General features: G+C 42.6%; 2 protein-coding genes and 1 long non-coding RNA gene across 4 annotated transcripts in view; 1 reads left to right on the top strand and 2 right to left on the bottom strand.

Annotated features, from left to right (window-relative positions):
• The window catches only part of LOC116062299 (cephalotoxin-like protein), a 1,100,540-nt gene that overhangs the window by 645,572 nt on the left and 435,754 nt on the right, over positions 1-19,214 (top strand). The gene's annotated exons all lie outside the window — the stretch shown is intronic.
• The window catches only part of LOC116061935 (BPI fold-containing family C protein-like), a 127,482-nt gene that overhangs the window by 3,427 nt on the left and 104,841 nt on the right, over positions 1-19,214 (bottom strand). The window lies entirely within an intron of this gene.
• On the bottom strand, positions 335-9,428 carry LOC116061947. Its single transcript, XR_004107863.2, has 4 exons — positions 9,417-9,428; positions 5,218-5,222; positions 597-680; positions 335-434 (listed from the first exon to the last, which is right to left on the bottom strand). It is a non-coding gene; the product is annotated as an uncharacterized LOC116061947 (long non-coding RNA).

Genomic DNA, 19,214 nt, shown 5'->3' with positions numbered 1-19,214 from the left:
AAACCGCAGTTTTCCGCAATTTCATCGCATAAAATTGCATAAATATCCCGCATATTCCATCGCATATTTTAAGATAACATGCCGCATAATCAAGGACTTTTGCCCGCAACAATCACAAAAAAACTCCACATTTTTCTGGAAGGACTGATGTTTGTTGTATGTGACAAAAAATGTTGTAGCCTAAAAAAAACGCGTGACATCGCTTAGAGCACCTTTAATGATCATTAATTATAACGCAATAATAAAGTTAGGATAGGAGTTCCTGACACATGGAGTATGAACTGTGGTTTCATATGTACTGAAAGAAATGATTGATATCTCCTTGACACGCTGCAGTGAAGCTCAGGTTCCTGAACTCAAACTGAAGACTTGAACCCTGCTGGAACCTGACAACGACATTATCCTGGTCCACGTCCAGACGAGTAAATGTCAAACTGTGGAGGAGCAAACACAATATATAAATATGCAATCATTAAAAAAGAAACATTAAAGATAATGATAAACTATAAATGAGAAAATATAAATAAAGAAATAATTTAAAAAAGGGAAATACAAAGAATAGAACAGTAATAATAATAATAACATGGTAATTTTACCTTCTAATGTGGCACGTGAACAACTGGAAATCCTGAAAAGGTCTGTTAACCAGCTCCCCAAATACTTCAGACCATAATCTTTCACTGCAAAAACACAACACAAATACTAGTTCACTGAAAACACAGAACACGTTTCTAGATATGAAACACACACACACACACACACACACAGACACACACACAGACACACACACACAGACACACATACACACACACACACACACACACACACACACACACACACAGACAGACACAAACACACACACACACACACACACAGACAGACAGACAGACACAAACACACACAGACACACACACACACACACACACAGACAGACACACACACACACACACACACACACACAGACACATACACACACACAGACACACACACACACACACACACACAGACACATACACACACACAGACACACACACACACACACACACACACACAGAGACACACACACACACACACACAAACACACACACACACACACACACACACACACACACACGTCTCTAGATAATAAACTAAATATTGATCATATTCTCTATCATCTTTCCTATGCTGCTGCAATTTCTTCATCTTCATTTTAGATTTGTTCTCCTTTTTGTTTGAATTAATTAAAGTTTCATAAAGCCCTAAAAAAGTCACTAAAACACTTCCTCAGCCATCATTCTCTTAAAGGTGCCCTGCCACACCAAACCGTGTTTCCTTGTATGTTTTGAAATCTGTTAGGTCCATATGTGTTTGTTTTATGTGGTGAATGTGAAAATGAACTGCTACCTCCTCTGTCAGCTCTAGCCACTGAACAGAAATAAGAGGAGAAATCAGACCAATTACAACAGCTGGTCAGTCTGACATCATGTTGCCTGAGCTCATTACTATTCATGAGCTTGCCCAGTTGCGCTGGGTAAAGGATTCTGACAGCCAGGCTCTCATTGGCTAGCTGTTAGCCAATCAGAGTCAAACAGCTTAGCTCGTTGAATATTAATAAGAACTGGCACAAATGGAGCTGAGTCTTCCTGCAGGCTTTCTATACCACGCTAGAATGGCTTGAATATGGTAGAACTTCAGACATTACCACAGAGTCATGAAATACGTGTGGCAGGGCACCTTTAACACAGAGTGATGAATCAGTGTGTTCTTCTCCTTCCAAACACAAAGAACAGCATACATTATTATAGATTGCCTGCAGCTGCGAGTCATCCCGGGAGCGGCTAGTCGCACACACTGCACTGTGAGAGAGGAGAAAAAGCGAGCAGAGGAGAGGGAGAGGAAAAGAGAGAGAGAGACTCCAGGGAAGCCCAGCTTGTCACTTCCCCACTAGTGGATTCGTGACAGTACCCCCCTCCGACGGCCGCCACCCGGCGGACCACCCGGCTTGTCGGGGTACAGGCGATGGAAATCCCTGACCAGGGACGCATCCAGGATCTGGCGGCGGGGAATCCAACTCCTCTCCTCCGGACCATAACCTTCCCAGTCCACCAAATACTGCAGGCCGCGGCAACGAGAATCCAGCAGCCGGTTCACCGTGTAAGCGGGAGCATCATCAATCATCGCGGGGGAGGAGGGGCGGGAGGAGGAGGCAGCAGCGGGCTGATGGCAACAGGTTTGATGCGAGAGATGTGGAATGAAGGGTGTATCCTCATGGAACGTGGAAGCCGGAGCCTAACCACAGCGGGGTTGATGACTTTCTCAATCACAAATGGCCCGACAAACCTCGGCGAGAGCTTGCGAGAGGTAGTGCGAAGGGGAAGATCCCTAGTGGACAACCACACCCTGTCACCCGCAGAGTACTTGGGGGCAGGAGTGCGATGGCGGTTAGCCTAAAGCTGGTACTGAGCAGTCTTCAACGAGGCAGAGCGTGCTCGATGCCAGGTCCGATGGCATCGGCGGATATGCGTCTGGACAGAGGGAACAGCGATCTCCTTCTCCAAGGTGGTAAACAAGGGAGGCTGATATCCATAAATGCACTGGAAAGGCGACATCCCAGTAGGAGTAGTGGGTAGAGTGTTGTGGGCGTATTCAACCCACGGAAGCTGGGTGGCCCAGGACGTGGGATTGGTGGCAACCATGCAGCGAAGAGTTGACTCCATTTTCTGTTTGGCCCTCTCGGCCTGGCCGCTGGATTGAGGATGGTACCCAGACGAAAGGCTGATGGTGGCTCCCAAGGCCCGACAGAAATCCTTCCAAACAGCCGACACGAACTGAGGACCGCGGTCTGATACGATGTCCACAGGGAGGCCGTGGAGATGGAAAACCTCCTTAACCAGCAGGTCAGCAGTCTCCCTGGCAGAAGGTAACTTGAGCAGAGGCAACAGGTGAACAAATTCACTAAAACGGTGAACGACAGTGAGGATGACCGACTTACCCTCAGAAGGTGGAACTCCCGTAACAAAATCTAGCGCCAGGTGGGACCAAGGGCGGCGAGGAATGGACAGAGGGTGAAGCAAGCCAGAACTAGGTTGATTTGAACTCTTATTCTGGGCGCACACAGGATAAGCCGCGATGTAGGCCTTGGTATCCTTCTCCAAGGCGGGCCACCAGAATCTCCTGCGGAGAAAGGCGATAGTACGGGACACTCCCGGATGGCCCGTGAACTTAGATGTGTGAGCCCACTGCAAAACTTCAGCTTTGATGGATGCAGGAACAAAAAGACGATCCGGGGGACCGTTACCTGGACCTGGGTCAGTCTCCTGGGCCTTACGGACCCTATCCTCTATGCTCCAGGTCAGAGATCCCACCACGCAGGTGCTGGTAACCACAGTGTCGGGTGCAGACTGCAACTCATCCTCCTTACAAAAAATCCGGGAAAGTGTGTCGGGCTTGATGTTGCGGGATCCAGGTCTGTAGGTGATGGAGAAACAAAAGCGACCAAAAAACAGAGCCCACCTAGCTTGGCGGGGATTTAGACGTTTAGCAGAACGAATGTAGTCAAGGTTTTTATGATCTGTCCATACCACAAACGGTTGAGATGCACCCTCCAGCCAGTGGCACCACTCCATCAGAGCCGTCTTGATGGCTAAGAGCTCCCGGTCCCCCACCGCATAGTTCTGTTCTGCAGGAGAAAGACGGTGTGATAAAAAAGCACAGGGATGCATTTTACCGTCAACCGCCGACCGTTGAGAGAGAACAGCCCCAACCCCCACATCTGAAGCATCCACCTCCACAACGAATTGTCTGCTAGGGTCAGGTTGAACGAGAATGGGTGCTTCAGTGAAGCCCACGGACTGCGCTCTTGCCACCCCCAAGCAAGTAACAGCGGCGACTCTGATTGGTGGAGGTCGCCGTTGCCATGAAAATGTTTACCGAACCTGCAAACGGCTACAGCTAGCTGCTACCACTGAAGTCTCACCGTCGAATAAACTCAACTAGACGGCTGACGGAGCTCCGACAAGCATTAAGATATTTATGTCCGAGCCCGACCCGAGCCAGACCCAGTTAAAATCTCTTTTTTTGTTCTCATTCTAATGACACATGTACGTTTGTTTGTGTGGAAAGCTTGTATTAAGCAACTGTAGGAATGCATTCAGAAATATCAACAGATGAGCGCATCAGCGCACACGGGGCAACACGCACACATAAGCTGTTAAAATGTTCAATGTGTTAACCTTTCCTGATCGCTTCGTTTCCGATCGTGATCAGAAAACCAAGGGGAGACTCGTTACCTCCAGGGCCGACGTTATGAAATGAATAACTCTGCTCCGGTCGCATCTACACATCTGCTTCCTCTTTCTCTAGCTCTCTTCTGCCCACTTTACACACATAAACACACTGTTGGGTACACGCAGGGGTACAGATCAGATTATTGGCATATTATCAAAGATGTTTATCAATATTAATAAAGTTATGAATATGGTTATTAATAATACTTTATCAAATCAACAAACAATCAAAACGGGGCACCACCCTGAAACTTCAGGGGCCAATATTGAACTGTGGAATAGTCTCATTTGTCAGTGGAAGGGTGAAATCCGAGCACTGACCTGTGTTTAACCAGCAATTAATACAATAATACACAAATAATCACAAACAACTGCTAATTAAAGTATAGTAGAATTTATTAACTTCAAAATTATCAATGGCCAATCAATAATCCTTTGATTAATTAAAACCAATATATGTTTCTTTTAAGTACAACAAAACAAAGCAAAAACAAAACAGCATGTGGGGAGACCCTCTGTGTGTGTGTGTGTGTGTGTGTGTGTGTGTGAGAGAGTGAGTGTGAAAGAGTAGGGGGTGACGAGGTGTAGTCTAGCCAAAGACTACAAAAATGGCTAGTCTTGTGAGCTGCACAAAACTGTTTCACCCCAAGAGGGAGGTATTGATAGGCTAGGCCTAAGATTAGCCGTTAGCTCATTCAGGCTAAGCTATGTGCTACCAACAATAGGCTAGCTGCTAAGCTAACGTGTCTGCACACGTGTGGTTGACAAGAGGGAGACACAGGAGCGCAGAACTGTGGAGTGGTGTACGCTCTGCAGTTTGTGTGACTCGGTGTTTGGCTAGCTGTTCACCTTAGCGCGTGTGGGTAACTAGCTATGTGTTCATATATGTGTGTGTAAGAGAAAGGTTAAAGAAGTAGGAAAGAAAGATATATATATACTTGGATCTAACAGTACCTAAAACTCCTCAGCAGTGGGAGAAGCAGAAAGTAGCATTTACAGCCTGAACAAGCTAGCTACATATTCAACACAACATATCAACAATGCACCGTGATCAGAGTACATTCACAGAATAGATTTGACTCAGCGGTCACAATCCTAGATTAATACATTACACGCGCAGCAGTAGCGCTGTATTAATCAGATCACATTAATGGTAACACAAAGTAGCAGCAATAGCAAATTACTCATTAATAAAACACACTATTTATCTCTGCCCAGATGTAAGCCTTCTTACTGTGTGTTCAGTCCGTTTATCCGTAGGTTTCCATGAAAGAAACGGGGTCCGTGTCTACTCGTCAGCAGATCAGGGGAAGCTCTCCTTCCAAAAAAGGCAGAAGGAAGAGAGCGAGAGTCGACTTGAGAAGAAAAACGTTGTTTCCTTCTCCTGCAGATATGAAAACACTGGCGAGTGGTTTCAGAGGATCCACGGTGCTCCCAGCACCGAAATTAAATCCACTTAGTTTCAAAAATGGAAGTTTTAGCACCAACTTGTAGTGCTGACCTGTCGTCAACTGGAGTTGAGGTGGAAAGCATTTGTTTCTGTGTGTCATGCTGTAGTGACCAAAGTCACAGGGCAAAAGACGAGAAGTGGGGGGTGACATGGAGTTTTATAGCTCAGGCCACCAGACCTGGCTCCATGCTGGTTTTATGGTACCTCTGAACCAATGGGAATGCAGGACCTCCTGGTGTTTCGGCCATTTTGTGCAGTAACACCTAGGTGCGACTTTTAGGCTGCAAGGTCTGCATGCAGGCTGTTGTCTCTGAGCACATGTTGGCTGGAAATCCTTTGTTTGACAAGATAATGTTTAACTCACTCCTGGACGGACCCAACAACACACACACACACGCAGATGAGCTCTCTTAAAGGAGCCGCAGCACCATTTTACAACAAATGCCTTATCGCGCTGATGTGACCGAGCCTGACCCGAATCCGACCATCATTTCTAAATATCTGTCCGAACCCAGCTAAGGTCGGGTATCTATGCCTTAGTGTGTGTGTGTGTGTGTGTGTGTGTGTGTGTGTGTGTGTGTGTGTTTGCATTGCTATCTTTGTGAGGACCAGCATGAGTTTTTAAGCCTTGGAGTGAGGACCATTTTACAAAATGAGGACATTTAGGCCGGTCCTCACTTTATTTTCACTGTAATGGCCTCCAGAGGCTGTTTTTATGCTTTTCTCAAAGTTTCAGAGAGGTCCTCAGAAAGATAGTAAAATGAGAAATTGCAAGAAGAAATTGGTGTGTGTACGTTTTCCGCATACACACACTTTTGCTCTGTCACCCCCCCTATCTTACACACACGTGTACTGCATCTGAGCATTTTTTCAGTCAGGCGCCCCCTTCAGCTTCACACAGTTACTGCACCCGAGCCACTCTGGCACTGGCGCCCCTTCAGCTTCACACAGTTACTGCACCCAAGCCACTCTGGCACTGGCGCCCCCTCCAGCTTCACACAGTTACTGCACCCGAGCTACTCTGCCAAACACACACTTATTGCACCTAAATTACTCTGGTTTCAGGCCTTGTTTTACCACTCTGCATTAGGCCAATGTCCAACAGAAGTGTTTATTATATTAAATACAGTGTAAGAAATTTATAATAAAAGGTAACTGTAAGGATTGGACCAGGATTAGAAGAATTTAGGACTACAGGGATCCATGAGGATGACCATAGTGAAACGAAAACACATGACACTGCTGTTGATTTGTCTGCATGTAACAGTAAACCAGGTAATAAGCAAGTGGGACTTAAAGTACAAGTTACAATGTAGATATATCCACAGATTCAATTAGTAAGTAACAAACAAAAACAAACTATGCGCACATAGAAGCATTTGATTGGCTAAAGTGAATTTGAATGTATTGGCTATTTGCCAAGGTTATCAATAAAAACATTTTATTTATATCTGTTAGACTATATCAATCATATACATGTGTAATATCTAATAAGAGTATATTTAGTGGAATTGTTTGATTTTCTAAATATTAATACAGACACTTCTTTATTGCTGATTTAACTATTCTGGGGTATATGCATGTTCTGGAGGCATACATAATGCATACTGTGTTAAACTATTTCCATCATATTTAAATAATAGTAATATCTATTGACATGAATATATGAAATCCTAGAGACTTAGTTTCAAATGAATGTCTAAACAATTCTTTAGGCCTTTGACTTACTGGGAATCAAACTGGGAATAAAAAACAAGAAATGGAAAATTATATTTCATCACAAAACCCAACACCACTTAATGTGGGCTAGTTTATTGATTATAGAGGATGAATTGCAGTAACTATTGTAATTATCTGACTTTTCATCTAATGACATTCGTTTCATGATTTCGATTTGTCCAATACTTTTGTTGGTTTATGACAAATCATTTGCAAAATTACATTCCCATCAGCCTCAGTTGTATTTGCTGCTGTGTTAGTGCTAATTAGCATGCTAGCATGCTATCATGCTAAACTAAGAGAGCTAAAACCGTAAATATTAAACCTGCTAAACATCAGCATGTTAGCCTTGTCATTGTGAGCATTTTAGCATGCTGATGTTAGCATTTATGTGTATTTATTGGTTTATTTAACAGGAACAGTGGTGATTAATAAACACTGGTATAAATGCACAAGAGTTAGCCAAGAGGCTGTTTTTCATCTTTAGTCCAGGGACTACTAGAGCAAGGTAGAGGAAGGTAACATCTGTACAGGTACAGATGTTACCTTGCTCTACCTGTCATAGTACAGCCTCATAGAGCTGCTGTAGACTCTTAGTCTGGTATATCTGGTACTAAATGCATTAATCAAAAGTATACAGCCTTATTATATCTGCAGAGTAAAGAGTTGAAGTACATCTCATTTTCTTCCATAGTTCAATTAGCTATTGTTCTTCTACACTTGCACAACTTAAGTTAATAGAATTTGAGATATGATTGATGCACCCTCCTGTAGGGTACAGTGACAAAAGTATAAGAATAGACATATTATTTATCCTTACAGAAAATGACTACCTTCGCCTCAGTTGACCCCAAACTGTTTGCTGTCCCTGCTCACATTATATGAATGCATGGAGACAGCACTGTAGCACAACAGAGCTCACATAGCAAAGTGAGCACAATATTGTATTGCTACTGTGTTTTAAAAAATACTTTTATAAATTTATCAGTTAACATTATTAAAATGCATGTTGAAAGAATATGCAGCTTCATTTCTCCCAGCACCTACAGGGCAGAGATACAGTACAGTAAAGTACAACGTCTCAATAGGTCTGATGGTCAGGGGCTACTGAAGCAAGTGGCAGCTCCTGTATTTGAACAGTTAATTGTGGCATCACTTTGGACAGCCAATTATTAGTTAGAATTATAGTTAGTTATTAATTATTATAGTGTCCTGTATGGTGTTCCTGGTGAGGTAACTGAGTGGGACAGACTAGCAGGCCTCCCTCTCACATCCTGTGCAGACACTGAGCCTCCTCCACAGCTTTATCATTCAGTGTTGCTGTTTATTTTGAAGTAGTACTACAGTAGAACTGCAGTGATAGTTGTGAATCTTGTGTGATTTCCAACCCTGCAACCTGTAAAACAGGCCTGAGAGTCAGAGGTGAACAGCAGAATATTGTTGGTTCTCTCCTCTGCTGCAGCTCACACTTAATTAATGGCCCATCAGGAGGAGGGGCCGCCCCCCGCTCTCTGCCATACCAAAGAATTTCTAATATGGGAAGAAGTTCCACTCTCTCGTTACTTCCGGCTTCTGAACTGGTTGCAGTTCCACCAGAGTTCCATATAGGGGGCGCTCACAGGCCAGTGCAGAATGAATGGGACTCTATGGAGCTATACCCCTCAAAATCCACTTTTCTCAGGATATAATTTTTTGTCTAGTAATTTGAATGTTGCATTTGAAAGGGGAGGCTAAGAAAATACACACTGCTGGGTGTTAGATTTTTTTGAAGTGGCTTTTTTATTCTAAAAAGCCTTTTAAAATGTCAATGACGTCATACACATATACGGCCAGAGATTCTGCTTTACGGCAAGCTCTGAGTCGCTTCCTTTTTTCTCTCGAGGCAGCGACAACACAGCTGACAGGTTAGGCTCTCCCTGTCAATACACGTGCTAGAAAGAGGTTTGCTAATGTTTTAAAGACCACGCCGAAATATTCACTCTGGCATTCTGGTTCTGCTTCGGATGCCGTCAAGCGGGATCTCCGATCGTAATCAGTCCTTCACTGACCAATCAGCATTCATTAGCAGAATGCTAGCGTGTTATGGGCAACAACGACTCAACCTGTAACAAATCGAAAGGGCATAAGTACTCGTTCATTCAACTTTCGACCTATAATCTATGTTGAACTTGCAAAAACTACAATCAAATCTGAGATTTCTCATCGACAATCAGGCGAAAGAGACAAATTTAGCCGTCTAGCTCCATAGGGTCCCATTCATTTTGCACTGGACCGTGATCACCCCCAGTGGAACTCTGGTGGAACTGCAACCAAAGTAGGTACAATGGGGCTTAATAGGGAGTGGAACGGCTTTCCGTTGACGGGCTTTGGCCATACACACTGCAGAGGTGACCTGCAGGTGACCTGCACTCACAGAAAGCTGCCCTTCCCCCACCTGCAGAGTGGAGCTGAAGCTCAGAGCTGAGGCATGAGACAGGAGGAGCATGAGACAGGAGGTCTCCAGGCTGCAGCTATACACTTTAATTTACATCCACATTACTTTGCTTTTAGCTGACTTTTCATTAGCTTACAAACTAGTAAATCAGTGAGCACATGTAATGGACCTTAGGATCCTTGCCATGGACAAATGAACCCTGATTAATTTCAATTCAGTTCAAAGCTGAGGAAATAAAGAACACTATAAAAAATAACACCATATGTTGTGTTGTTGCTGCATACTAATCATCAACAGCAATTTAACACAAGTAATTAACAACTCAAACCTATAACACTGAGGATCAGCATGGGTTGAATATGGAGAAATTAAAAAGACAAATCTTCACTTCCAATAAGGTGAAAAGTGGAACTAAATTGATAAATAGACAGTGAACAGAGAGAAATATAACATTTAAATTAAAAGGATGAAACATGGGTTAGACATACAAACTACAAGCTGTTCATTCATCCTTATGTACTGTATGTAACTAACTACGGCCATTTAACTATGGCCACTTTTAAGCTGCAGCACTGAACTGGACCGTTGTATATTGAAAGATATTTTCTAAGGTTTGGCCCCTGTGTGTTTAGTGATGGAAAATAACCATACATTTACTCATGTATTCTACTTAAGTACAGTTTTGAAGTAATTACCATTCCGGTACTTTGTGCTTAAACTCCACAACAATTATAAGGGATATATCTTTATTTACTATAATCAGTGAATAAATGATGATATACTAGTATAGATTACGCCAAGGGACAATTAAGCTCAGCCCCATGTAAAGTTTATAAAATTAAGTCCACCTTTACCAGTTGCAACATTAAAGAGATCAAATTGATCCTTCAATAATTATAATCCAATAACATAATTATTCTGAAATTTGCCATGTTGCATTGTGAATACTTTTCAGACTTTAAGCATATTCAGTGTTAATACTTTTATACTGAGGAAAGTATGGATATTTACTTGTAACAATTTATACAATGAGATATTACTATTTTACTTAAGTAAAAGGTCTGAGTACTTCTTCAACCACTGATATACATACAATAATATATATGGTTAAACTTTACTTTTAAGAGCAAAACTTTAATGTTAAATTTCATATTTTACAGTGAAAAATATTTTGGCCCTCCACTACATCCTCCGGCACCTGGACTCCGCAGGAACCTACGCCAGGATCCTGTTTGTGGACTTTAGCTCTGCCTTCAATACCATCATCCCGGCTCTGCTTCAGCAGAAACTCTCCCAGCTTGGTGTACCTGACTCCACCTGCAGGTGGATCACTGACTTCCTGTCTGACAGGAAGCAGCATGTGAAGCTGGGGAAACACGTCTCCGACTCACAGACCATCAGCACCGGATCCCCCCAGGGCTGCGTTCTTTCTCCTCTGCTCTTCTCCCTGTACACCAACAGCTGCACCTCCAGTCACCAGTCCGTCAAGCTTCTGAAGTTTGCGGACGACACCTCCCTCATCGGACTCATCTCTGATGGAGACGAGTCCGCCTACAGGTGGGAGGCTGACCACCTGGTGACCTGGTGCAACCAAAACAATCTAGAGCTCAACGCTCTAAAGACAGTGGAGATGGTTGTGGACTTCAGAAAGAACCCAGCCCCACCTGCCCCCATCACCCTCTGTGGCTCCACAATTGACACTGTGGAGTCTTTCCGCTTCCTGGGAACTACCATCTCCCAGGACCTCAAGTGGGAGCTGAACATCAGCTCCCTCGTCAAGAAAGCACAACAGAGGATGTACTTCCTGCGGCAGCTGAAGAAATTCAACCTGCCAAAGAAAATGATGGTGCACTTTTACACAGCCATCATTGAGTCCATCCTCACATCCTCCATCACCATCTGGTACGCTGCTGCCACTGCCAAGGACAAGGGCAGGCTGCAGCGTGTCATTCGGTCAGCTGAGAAGGTGATTGGCTGCAATCTGCCGCCGCTCCAGGACCTTTACGCCACCAGGACTCTGAAGCGTGCTGGAAAGATTGTGGCTGACCCCTCCCACCCCGGACACAAGCTCTTTGAGCCACTCCCCTCTGGCAGGAGGCTGAGGTCCATCAGGACCAAAACCTCACACCACATAAACAGTTTTTTCCCCTCCGCCACTAGCCTTATTAACAAGGCCCGGAATCCATCCTGACTCTCTCCACACCCCACCTCTGGCTCCTCATGCCACTGTACCTACTCTGCTGTAGCGTCCCTTTTCACTACTGTTTAACTTATTTTACTATTTATTTAAATTTATTTTATCGTTATTAATACGTACTGTGTGTATATGTTTATACTTATATTGTTTATATCTTTTTATCCTTCTTATATTTGTATGTGTGACATGCTCCAACAACACCATGACAAATTCCTCGTATGTGCAATGTACTTGGCAATAAAGCCCTTTCTGATTCTGATTCTTCTGATTCTGATAGTTGTGAATCTTGTGTGATTTCCAACCCTGCAGACTGTAAAACAGGCCTGAGAGTCAGAGGTGAATATTGTGAGGTTCTCTCCTCTGCTGCAGCTCACATTTAATTAATGGCCCATCAGAGGGAGGGGCCGCCCCCCGCTCTCTGCCATACACACTGCAGAAAGCAGGTGACCTGCAGGTGACCTGCACTCACAGAAAGCTGCCCTTCCCCCACCTGCAGAGTGGAGCTGAAGCTCAGAGCTGAGGCATGAGACAGGAGGAGCATGAGACAGGAGGTCTCCAGGCTACAGCCATACACTTTCGGAAGGAGCGACTCAACTAAGGAAAAGACGACTTTTAAACTGTTTCTATGCAGGTAAGATTTTATCAACTCTTATTTTTAGCTTCCACACGTAAGTTAATGTGGGTTGTGCAAAATTATTTCAACACAGTTAGTCTTTGAATAGGTCGCGCAGATCTCAGAAATTGTATACATTGTTCATCTGCTATTTTACCACTAAATTCACTTCTGAGACTTTTTTATGCGAGAAATCAACTATGTAGAGGTCAAATATGGGCCGTTTTACGAAAAATGTATGGCTAATTGCAAATTGTGTCCGACTGTGTGTCGGGAGTTAAGTGGCCGGAGCTGCCTGTGTTGCTGTCTCGCCGCCCGGCCTGCCTTCCTTCACAGACCCCGGCCTGCTGGGAGGTAGACGTAGCTCTGTCACGGCTGGCAGCCCACGGCACTCCATACCCGCGTAAAGTCACCGTTTTTTGGGTTAATGGACTACCAAACGCCGCTGCCCTGACAGAGCTCCAGGGCCTGCAGCTCCTCTCTTCCTGCTAAAAGGCCGCTGTGTGTGAGTGAGAGCGTGGTCAGCGAGCTTGTTACGCCAGCAATCTCTCACCACAGGTTATAGTTAATCTTGTAATGGATATGTGTGTTGAGTTATTTAAACAAACGATCGGGGAAATAAACGCCTCTTGTCCATGAGTCTCATTGATAGAGCCTGCGGCTGGATGGAGCTCTATCAATGAGAGCTAGCTAGCCTCCTCTTAGACCTCTGAAACGAAACCCCTAATGTTCACAAAAAGACATTAAATTAAAATCGGACACCATTGTTAGCTTTATAAGACCTTGGGTAGATGTTATATAAGTGGTGTGACGAAATTCAAACTGTAAATATACTAGTTATGCCGAAATTGGAGCTAACTAGCCGTGATCTCTACACAAAGCTAGCACTGAAGGGACAGTTGCAGCTAGCTAGCTAGCTAGCTAGCTAACGAAGCTAACGAAACTCCTAATGTTCACAAAAAGGCATTAAATTGAAATCGGACACCATTATTAGCGTTATAAGACATTGGGGTAGATGTTCTATAAGTGGCATGACGAAATTATAACTGTAAATATACTCTAGTTATGCCGTTATCAGTTCAGGTACATGAGTAGATCTAGAGTAGTATTTGCACAAACTCTCTTTTAATTAACATAAGTCGTTGTACTAGGATTTTTTAATACAGAGCACTAATATCTGACCATGGTTATCTTTCATAGGTAAAAGTCCCACGTCGACTTCTGAGAGTGTCCCACAGAGAAAAAGGAAACGAGTTAACGAGGTGGATGAAGGTATGTTTTTAAAAGTAAAAAACGCAGTGCATTTTAAACCGGTTTATATTAGAGCTGCAATAGTTGTTTATTTGTACTATTATTTCAATTAGACTAATTCATCTTTAATTTCTAACCAACAATTTATTTGTTAGTTGTACCTTTTTTAGTTCTACATTCTCAAATGTGAGAATTACTCTCTTTTATATAATTTTAAAATGAATATCTTTGTGTTATAATTCAAATCTTCCACTATTTTCTGACAATAAGGGACAGATGAATCAATAATGAAAATAATTGTTGGTTGCTGCCCTAGTCTACACTCAGTATCCACCTTTATTACTTGCACCTGTACAATCTACAGCAGTCCAACACAACAGCCCTGCCATAATGTCTACCTTAATTTATTTTTGACAAAGTCATAAATATGTCAATTCACATGCTTATTATTGAAGTTATAATTAAAGGTGGTGTTGTAGTGGACTCAATTATATCAAAAAGGTGTTTCTATTTTTTGTCCTCCATATTTACATAAATGAGGTGGTCAGAATGTTAGGAATACCTCTAAATGTAAAGCAGTTCAGTACATTATCTCTAACTATGACCGCAGTGCTAATACACAATTGAATTACCACCTCCATGACAGTGTCAACAAAAACTGATTACAGGCATTATATTAGACTTTACAGGAAAGAACAGTTGAATTTGATCATATATGTGTGTATAAACACTGACCTGAAAAGTGACACCAGTACATACCCACTGGTGTAAACTCACTTATCAATAATTTTAATCGCCTTTGCAGATACAGTTAAATGCTTTTACTGGGTCTTTCTTTCATACGCTGCATAGGATGAGGTGTCACTTTTTGCTTGCTTTTGTTTTTCAGATGGAGGTTCTGACCTCTTGTCCCCCAAAAGGAGACTGGAGCCCCTCAGTGAAGATGGGAGTTCAGATGTAGATGGTGAGTTAAATGACGTTTATTATTACAAAAACTCCTTCCTTTTGCCAAAAATTATAGTATAATATAATAGTAATATAATGTAATATTGTAGTGCACACTGCTGCTTACAGTTTTGACCTCTTGAAATATAAGTGCTAGCAGCCAACTGTCAGATTGTGGTAGTTATGTTTTACTGTCAGCATTTAAATACACATGAACCCTGAATATCCATTATACCTGAGATTTCACTAACTAACGGGTGCCAATGTTGGTCTGTTACTGTTGTAGATCAGAGTCCAGGAACAAGCTTGGTGAAGAGGCCCTCACAGAAGAAGAAAAGATGTAAAATGTCCAAGACAGTGGAAGCAATGGGTAAGTTCTTTAAAACTGGGCAAAAAAGGTATATACTTCTAAAGCTACCATTAAACGCTCTCTGTGACTGTCTACAAGCCATGCAGTGGGTTGGGAACATTAATTCCTTTTATGTGACTTGATATTTTGAAAAGAGGAGTTGTGCTCTGTGCCCTCCGGTTCAAACATAATGTACATACATATACAGGCACAAAACAGTTGAGCTATGTGTTTCAGAGTTATTTTATTGCTCTTTAAAACAGAAATCAACAATGTTTTAGATATTTTAACAGGCGCCACAATCATTGTAGCAATAATGGGTTTGTCATTGTCAGGCTACTCAGTGGTTGTAAGAGGCTAATGTGACTTAAAGTGACACCAGTGCATACCCACTGTTGTAAACTTTCATGTATCATTTTAATCTTCTTTGCAGATACAGTTGCATGCTTTCACTAGGTCATCTTCTCATACACTGCATGGGATGAGGTGTCACTTTTTGCCTGCTCTTGTTTTTCAGATGGAGGTTCTGATCTCCTCTCGCCCAATGAGAGACTGGAGACCTGCAGTGAGGATGGTGGTTCAGATGTATATGGTGAGTTAAATGGCTTTTATTATTTAAGTCAGGGGTGTCAAACTCAACTTCCCTAAAGCCTGGTTCACACGGCAGGATGATTAGGCTGATTTTAGCCCCGATTCACCCCTTCCGACAATCTTAAGGATGCTCCGATTATGGTAAAATAATCTGATCAGATATTCCTGCCGTGTGTGGTGTGTTAAGACTGCTCTCGTCTGCTCGGAAGGACGTCGGGACCGCTCCGATCTCAAATCGGGGATATCCAACATGTTGGATTGTTTTGGCCCGATTTCTCCTCGTGTGTGGTGTCCCCCGGGGACAAACGAGCACGCAGCCTGTGGACTGTGGCGTGTAGCCAATCAGAAAGCAAGGTGAGGAGGCGGCGAGGAAAGCACCAGGAAACAAAATCAAAACAGCCGGCGGCACGGCGCACCAGAAAGTCCGGTGGACGTCGGAGATAAGTATAGCAAGTATAGTCCATGCTCGTGTTGTCTCCACTTCATTGACCATCGCCTTTTCTTTTGATAACGTTTTTTTTCGGTTAAAAACAAACTACAAATTATCGCCACTGCATCCTCTTCGTCCACCATGATTGTTTACTCTGAAGTCACGTTTGATCTCGAGGGATTTTGCGAGATTTCCCGTCTGACCTGGGAATGCTCGGGAGTCAGATCAGTTCGTGTGTGATGTGTTAATTTTGCCGTGTGCTGCGCACCACACACTGTACGACCAAAACTGTTAGACCGTGATTTTTTATCGCCGTGTGTGGGGTCTCTCAGGATTGGAAAATCGGCCGACAATTTTAAAATCATCCCGTGTGAACCAGGTTTAAGGGCCACACTTGAAAATGAGAATCACACCAAGGGCCAGACATGTATTGATTTATGTCATCGAAAAAGTCAAACATCTCACAGTTTGGTCGACAAAATGTCAAAGAAAATGCCAAAAACGACGGAAAAGGGGTCAAAAACGTTGAAAAAAATGCCCAAAACTTTTTAAAAAGTGACAATAACTAGTCAGTCCAAAATCGATTGTGAATCTAAAATGATATGGGGGCCAGATCAAACTTTGCAAAGGGACAGATTTGGCCTGTGGGCCTTGAGTTTGACATTTGTGGTCTAAGTTCATCGTGCAGTGAAAAATGAAAGTTTACAGAATTCCTTTTGTTAAAGTTACCCTACTGGCGGTTTTTCATACTTCAACCCATCAGTTACAAATTATGTATATATTACAGCACTGTTCACCATATCATCATTGATCAGTCATCCTTAAGGTTAACATGTGACATTGATTACAAACCACCAACAGGAGTAGTCTAGTAAAAAGTGTGATTGTATCTTCAGCAGGCAGAATGCAGGTTGCCAATAAATTAGCAGTGTTGAGGCAAACCAGAAGGGTTTAGAAAGCCAGGGCACGGACTAAAAAACTAACAGTGGTCAACATCACAAAGGCAGACAGGCAAATACAGGTCATAGGACTTAGACGGTACGGTTTGGAGGCACAATAAAAGACCTGGCAAATGACTAGGGCTACTGTGCTGGTACTAGAGATATACTCTGGGGAACTTCAAACTATGGAGTAGGTGCTCAGGCAGAGGGTGGATTGGTTGGTTAAATTTACAAAAATAACACACTGGGGACCAACTGATGCTCAAGAGAAATGGCAGGATCAACAGATGTTAGTGGACAGAACGAAAATGAATCAAACAGGTGATGATTGTGAGAATCTAATCAACTTTACTGAGATGAATGTGGATGAAATGTCACTACACACGTCTAACTAACGGGTGCCAATGTTTGTCTGTTACTGTTGTAGATCAGAGTCCAGGAAAAAACTTGGTGAAGAGGCCCCTCACAGAAGAAGAAAAGACGTAAAAAGTCCACGACAGTGGAAGCAATGGGTAAGTGCTTTAAAATGCTTTTACTGGGTCTTTCTTTCAGACGCTGCATAGGATGAGGTGTCACTTTTAGCTTGCTCTTGTTTTTCAGATGGAGTTTCTGACCTCTTGTCCCCCAAAAAGAGACTGGATTCCTGCAGTGACGAGGGGAGTTTAAATATAGATGGTGAGTTAAATAACGTTTATTATGAAATTCACATAAACTCCTGCCTTTTTACAAAGGACCCTGCTAGCTTTTTCTCAAACTTAGTAGAGTACTACTTAAAGGACAATTCCGGGGCAAAATGAACCTAGGGGTTAATAACACGTGTACTGAGTCGACCATTCTCAGGGATATGTTTTCATGTCAATTGAATGCGTTTCTAGCTTTAAACAAGCTACTGCAAACCAGTGGTTAGCTGCTAACGCTACCTTTTAGAGCACAGGGTAAATCACTATTTTATACCACTAACTGGGCTCAAAACAGCACCACACTTCAACGGTAGCATAATGAGGGTCCTTACATGTAAACCAAAGCATTGAGAACTTTGTAAGTGTACAGACAGTTTATTAAAAAGAGATTATAAAGACAGTAGTGTTCATGTTTACATGCGGGCGCCATCTTGGAAAACAGTCATGAACAGTCGAACGACGAATGCTGTGCAACCAGTAACATAGCTCAAACACAGTGTTCGTGGTTCGACTGGTCAGGACTGTAAGAGACATATTAGATTAGCATGAAAACATATCCCAGAGAACGGTCGACTAGGTACACATATGTTATTAAACCCTAGATTAATTTTGTGCCGGAATTGTCCTTTAATATCATGTGCATGAATTATATTACTTGTCATCATTTCATCCTTTTGTTTCTTTACCATTTGTTACACTTTTGAGATGGGTATCACAGTAAATATATAATATATATATATATATAAATGGTAGTTAAATTATTGTCCAATGGTGATCCAGTTGTGAGGAAGAACTATTTTGTAATATTCTAGTACACATTGCTGCTTACAGTTTTGACCTCAGAAATATACTGCAAGTGCTAGCAGACAACTATCAGATTGTGGTAGTTATGTTTTTTTTTGTTTGTTTTTTCACTTTGTTTTTTTTATTGATTTTTGATTTTATGTTTTACTGTCAGCATTTAAATACACATGAACCCTGAATATCCATTATACCTGAGATTTCACTAACTAACGGGTGCCAATGTTTGTCTGTTACTGTTGTAGATCAGAGTCCAGGAAAAAACTTGGTGAAGAGGCCCCTCACAGAAGAAGAAAAGACGTAAAAAGTCTACGACAGTGGAAGCAATGGGTAAGTGCTTTAAAATGCTTTTACTGGGTCTTTCTTTCAGACGCTGCATAGGATGAGGTGTCACTTTTAGCTTGCTCTTGTTTTTCAGATGGAGGTTCTGACCTCTTGTCCCCCAAAAGGAGACTGGAGCCCCTCAGTGAAGATGGGAGTTCAGGTGTAGATGGTGAGTTAAATGGTGTTAATTATGAAATTTACAAAAACTCCTGCGTTTTGAC

Source organism: Sander lucioperca, chromosome 21, assembly GCF_008315115.2.
Source record: "Sander lucioperca isolate FBNREF2018 chromosome 21, SLUC_FBN_1.2, whole genome shotgun sequence".
In the NCBI taxonomy this organism is placed as follows: domain Eukaryota; kingdom Metazoa; phylum Chordata; class Actinopteri; order Perciformes; family Percidae; genus Sander; species Sander lucioperca.
This window is presented reverse-complemented; position numbering and strand designations above follow the sequence as displayed.